We start from the raw sequence: 6,797 nt of genomic DNA, 5'->3' as shown, positions 1-6,797 counted from the left end.
ATAGTCAGCAACCTTAGATGGTTCTGATAATCCCAAGCCTCCTTCTTGAATAGGCAAACTCAGTATTTGCCAGAGCACATTGTTACCATACAACACACACCCACACACACACACACACGCACACACGCATACACACTCACACAGATGACGCATGCATGCACCCACCATTTTCTAAGAGTAAGGGTGGAAGATACCACTTCAATACGACACCAATACTGAAGTACTTGATATTGAGCATTGTAGTCATACAGCGTTGAAGATTTCTCTGGTGGATTGAATAAAGCTCACATAACAGTAAAACACAATGTTCACATCCATAACCGACATGGTCACTGAAAATTTAGCAGCAAAATGGACAAGGTAAACAAAATATCACGTGACAACCAGGTATCAAAATTTCCGAGTCGATACTTTGGACATTATTCTGGTATCAGTATAGATATTTTATTACTTGTATCGCCCACTCACATCTAAAAACCCTCAGCTTTGCCCACTCAGGTTCAAAATCATGAAATCCTTGTGTTGGGTCCACTTATAATATCTAATGGTCATTGAGATTGGTTGTTTAGGCCATTTTATGATGGAGACACAATTGCCCAAGTAGCCAATGCTTGTGAAGTAGCAAAGAAGACCACAAGATCCCTGTTTCAGCAGGCTGTTTGCATTGCTGTCCCCTGCTCATACAGAATTTTTAATTCTAGAGCCTCCCCAGACTGGAATCTATTGGTTTGCCTAAACTGAACTCTTCTGCATGCTATAATTATTATTTTGTATTGTAATTTAATAGTGTAAGTCTTGCCAGGGCTCCTGTATTGTTCATCCAGTGCTTGGTACCCCTGAGTGTAGACTCCTGAGAGTAGGCTTGCTCCAAAATTTGCCTATTATGCTTTTTGGCATTTCCCCAATTTTCTGCCTATTATGCTTGTTTTTATGCTTTTCAGAAATGCATTATGCTTTTATTTCTAAACAAGAGAAGTTCTTCATACGATAGAACGTGAATGAAAAGTGTCACTTCAACTTCAACATACAAAAATTAGCAATAGCTTGAAATTGGGATGTGCTTCAGAATTTGTAGGCATTTTAGAGCAAGGGATCTTGGGGCAGATCTATAGCCCCTTAGAAGCTATAGACATTTTATTGTCTCTAGCATCTTTGTAGTTTTGTATTATTGATAAAAATAATATTATGATAGATCTTCTGAGTTTTAGCAATTGGTATTCAACTGCTCAGTACAATCTAATCCAAAACAGCCAAGCTGTAAAAATAGGGTGCGGACCTCAGAAAGGCTATGGTGAAAAAAGATGTGAAATCTAAGGTGGCGGCCAAGAAATAGCTGTGATGGTAGGTTAATGGTAAAAATTTTAATAACAACAATTCAGGTGAATTTGGTGCCGCTTGGTCTTGGCACAAAATTCACCTGAATTGTCGTTATTAAAATTTTTACCATTAACCTTATACCATCACAGCCATTTCTTGGTCGCCACCTTGGATTTCACATCTTTTTTCACCATAGCCTTTCTGAGGGCCGCACTCTTTTTTTACAGCTTGGCTGTTTTGGATTAAGATTTCACTTCTTTTTGTATTTGTATACCCCAAAGCCGGCCATAGGCTTTTTAACCTATCATTTTTTTCTTTACCACAGAAAGAAAAAAAGATGAAGCAAGGTGATTTCTTTGTAGCTGAACTCTCTACAAGGTGATCCTTCTAGCTGATCTCTCTACCAGATGTAGCTGAACTCTCTACAGGGTGATTTGTTTGTAGCTGAACTCTCTACAAGGTAACTTCTTCTAGCTGATCTTTCTACAGGGTGATTTGTTTATAGCTGAATTCTCTACAGAGCGATTTGTTTGCAGCTGAACTCTCTACATGGTAGTTTCTTTGTAGCTGAACTCTCTACAATGTAACTTCTTCTAGCTGAACTCTTTACAAGGTGACTTTTTCTAGCTAATCTCTCTACAGGATGACTTGTTTCTAACTGAACTCTCTACAGGGTGATCTATTCATAGTGGAATTTTCTACTGGGTGATTTGTTTGCAGCTGAATTCTCTACATGGTGGTTTCTTTGTAACTGAACTCTCTACAAGGTAACTTCTTCTAGCTGATCTCTCTACAGGGCAATTTGTTTGTAGCTGAAGTAAAATTTCCATCTGAAAAGTTCAACAAATTAAACTTCGTAGAATTTATCTCTGGACGCACAAGATCAGCAGGATACAAACTCAGGCACACGATAGTATCTAAAAACAGTGTAATGAATTCCTACTTCTACCGTAAACCCAGATTGTGGAACAGCTTACCAGTATCCCAAACCCTCCAAACTGTCAAATTCAAGAATTATTGTTGGAATCATTTCATTAACAATTTTGACAGTAATAATCTATGTACTTTTTATTTCCGTTGCCCCTGTTCCAAATGTTTAAACATTCCAGCTCTTACAAACTATTTAATTGTTTAACTTGTACTCTTTATAGCTACTGCTTGTAATTATTATTTGTAGTTATATAGCTTATTGTAATTTGTAAGTAATTAATTATGGCTACCAGTGCAAGACACTGGTAGACCTTCAGTTCTGTAATTTAACCGTTTAAGCTCTTAAATATTGTTTAATTTTGTTTATTGATCTGTACAGTTCTGTAAAGTATTAATAAAAAATAAAAATTCTCTACAGGGTGATTTGTTTGAGCTGAACTCTCTACATGATGGTATCTTTGTAGCTGAATTCTCTATTAGGCACCTTCTTCTAGCTGATCTGACTACAGGGTGACTTGTTTGTAGCTGAATTCCCTACAGAATAACTCGCAATGTAATATAATTGAGTAAATTATAAACGCAGCTGAATGCTCTATTAGAGTGACTGTTCTATTAGAGTATCTCAATCTCGCATTTGCTACACGTAGTTGCCTTTCGAATCATAACTCAGTAGTTTGTAATCCGATTCTTCTGTACTACTGCAAGGACTTTCTATGATGATTATTCCAGCTACATACTGATTTTCAGCTCGTTGCTCTAAGCAGTTTGCCTGGTAGACACAAAAACTAATAGTTTTTTTATTCATAAAAATTGATCGTGTAAGGGGGCATCTCCAAACTGATTTTGGTACGCTTATAATGACACTAACTTCAGACCCCTCCTCCTTAACGTCACACTATGAAAACAATCCAGCATAATTCATACACAAATACTGACTGTATTTATTCCGTCTATGTTTTGTTGTTGGAACCAATAGTCCACAAATTCTACCTCGGCTCAAACAAAAATAGACCACAGCACTCAACAGTGAATAACATTAGAGTCATCTGTAGATTTGAGGTTCGTTCTGTCTCGTTATAGGGAGTTTTATAAAATAGTTGTTCCAATACTGAATAAAGACGGGGTTAGAATATGTAGTATTGGAACACTATTTTTGCTGTGAATGCATTGGCAATAGAAGCACAAAATGTTATATTCTTTACCTGAAAACATAGTCTACAAACAGTATAGCTGTTTAATCACGTCACTTTCTCTGTTCTATAGCTGTTTACACTACAACTGCTTCAATAAAAATTAATAGCATCATGGGCTAAACCCCCTTCCCCCATTATGACATTAAGCGTACCAAAATCAGTTTGGAGATACTCCCTAATTTTGACACAGGTTGGGTTTTGTGTCATATCTCCATGGTCTTTATCCCGATTCCTTTCAAACCACAAAAAGGCACTCTTATGATGGTTGCTCCATCTACATATCAATTTTCAACTGATTCTTCCAAGGGATTTACCCTGTAGGCGTGACAGACCTTCAACCTTATTTTACGCAAATAATCGGTCATAACTCCGTGAATGATCATCGGATACCTACCAAAGTTGGTACGGAGATCCGCCTTAATGAGCCCTTTAAGTGTGCCAAATTACAGCCCAATCCGAGCACGCATTCGTGTTTTATGGTGAATTTTGCAAAGTGTGCGAAATGAAGAAGAAAAAACGAAGAAATTAAAATGAACTTTTGTTCGCTCGTATCTCAGAAATGGTTGGAGTGATTGTCTTAAAATTTGGTATGTAGACTCCCCTGACTGGCCGGCACTTCTCTAGCAAATATGGTTCCAATCGGATTAGGGATCACGGAGCTACATAGGCGTGACAATTGCATTTTCTTTTTTCCTGTTAATATACTCACAGTATGGTGCGCCGGCTTCTTGGGCCGCACGACACACTGCTGTGTGTCTTGATATTATGCAACTTGCATTTGCACCACCATGCCAAGAACTTATTAGCCCCCTGGGATAAACACTTAATGGTTCTCATTCTCTCTGCTGCATGCGATGACTGTTCTATTACAGTGTTTGACTGTTCTATTAGAGAATCTCGATCTTTTTGAAATATTTTCCTGGTTTGATATTAACCTCAGTCTCACTGCAGACCTGCAGATACTTAACTATTTTCAATGTCCAGACATTCACTAGCTATACTGACTCATCACTAATCTTATTATCATCAGACCTAGCTTCTCTTGTAGCTATATTGTCTTCCAATCAAACTTTCAATAATCATAATCATCATATCACATTTTATTCAAAATCAGACGATGAGACACATTAGATATAGCTACAAATTGCTTTGCCATGCCTTGGTACTAGTTGGCACATGACTACACGTGTCCTGTAAAACTCAAACCCACAATGAAAAGCACTGACTGTTTCCATCAAGTGTAAACTTGTGAGTGAGAAGACTGTAGTGCATTTTACTACTCATTGTCAGGAATTGTTTCACCATTCAAATCACTTGACTTTGTGACTGTAATAGCAGAAGTTATACCTATGGTGGCAGAAATTTGCCCATTATGGTCCTGATTATGCTCCATTATGCACTTGCCAATTTCATGCCCCACCCCTGGGCGTCTCCACCCCCAACTGGGGATTTGACATTGCTTCTTGTCCCAACCCCTGGGGCAATTGACAGTTGTCCAATTCACTGACCGATTTTCAGTATTTGCATTTCTAAACAATAAAATCGCACTCGCTACTAGCTACAGGTGTATATCAGGTTAATTACTAGTCAATTGCATTCATGAAATATGCTCTTAGTCATCCTTGAGGTGTTGTCAAATCCCCTACTGGGGGGGGGATTGTGGGGATTTGACAACCAATTTTGCCCCAGTAGTGGGGAATTTGACACCCTGGGGTGGGGGTGGGGCATGAAATTGACAAGTGCATTATGCCAGCATTATGCTTTTCATCCCCCATTATGCCAAAAATTATGCCGGCATAATCGATGCAAGCCTACCTGAGAGAGAAACCATCATTATTAAATAAAACAATGAACAATACAAAATAAACAAAGTGTGGTGTGTCCTCGGACTCACGAGACCACATATGGCAATTGGCAAATGCGAAAAATGGGCGTGGCAAAGGAATTACAATTTTTAAAAATCAATTGCTTGTCCATTCTGGACAGTCTCTCGCCAGAAATATCTTCCTGGATGCTGATACTTAAGTTGTATTTTGTCTTAACAAAACAAGACATTTCTCTCCTATAACATAAATGATGCGACTTACTTGTTTTGTCACTGGTTATCATTGAAGAATTAGCGAGTTCAACTGATCATTTAACGGCGTATAATGCTGAGCTTCTATTGTGTTGGCAATATACCCGGTAGACAGGGCCTGACCGTGCTTGAAACCTTACGAATCTCTTGCAGCCCACTCCCCAGGCTAGCTCACTACTCAATGCTGAGATCATCAATTTACGAGGAAATTCAATGCTGACATCAGCAATTCACGCAGAAATTTTCGCGAAATAAATATTCGCAATTTTTCTGCTAACATATTTTTTTGTTGAACCTTTCTGGCAAAGAACTGTGAAGAGTAGTCCACAGTTTATACTTAAAACTATAGCTGTTTTGTTTTAGCCTTTTTTGGTCATAATTAGATATCACCTGTCCTTCAGTCTATAGCTAGCTAGCTAGCTACTAGTGTAAAAAAAATTTAGACATGGGAATAGAGATCACTGAAAAAGGTAAAGAAACAAGAGTCAAACAAGCCAGCATGTTAAACACACAGAAATCTCTATTTGGACTCGATGGATATGGTAGAAACTAATGGAAAAAACTGTAGTTTCTCCATAAATCAGGAGCAGATAAGTACTGAGAATAACAGTTGCATGCTGGTGGTGCTTGATATTACACAGTACTAAACATGTATACGGTATATCAAGTTAGTCATCATGTAAAATAGCTGTACTAGTTAAGTAGTCAGCTAATATTATAAGTCCAAAACAAAGATTATTCCATATGCATGTCCAAACTGAGTCAGTATATTTTGGCCACAATAAGCAGTCTCATGACATAGCAAGCAAGGACATAGTAGTGAAATAAGCCCGAAACAAAGATTACTGGTATATTCTCTATGCATCTCCAAACTGAGGCAGTATTTTGGCCACAAAAGGAGTGATTGAGACATTCTCTACTTCACAAACCACATTGTTGGTACTCGTGACTGTTCTATTAGAGTAAATTGATCTGTGACCAGGTCCTGTACACTGTTGGGATAGTTTGAGATAGCTCTCACTTTTACACCTGTGCTACAGAAAAATTTGTTCTATCAGTTAGACTCTTTCATGACTTTTACATTGTATTTTTTTTAACAAGGTATACTATTTCTGAAAAAAGTTTAACAAGATATACCCTCAATTCAACAGTCATCCATCTACTCCAGTATCAAGCACACTAGTAGAGTTGGCATGCCCTGAGTATTCCGGTATGTTATTGACCCAACTTTCAGTTCAGTAACCACTACCTAGATTATATTATACCTATGTAATTTGTTT

This window comes from Dysidea avara, chromosome 8 (assembly GCF_963678975.1).
Source record: "Dysidea avara chromosome 8, odDysAvar1.4, whole genome shotgun sequence".
Lineage (NCBI taxonomy): Eukaryota > Metazoa > Porifera > Demospongiae > Dictyoceratida > Dysideidae > Dysidea > Dysidea avara.
This window is presented reverse-complemented; position numbering follows the sequence as displayed.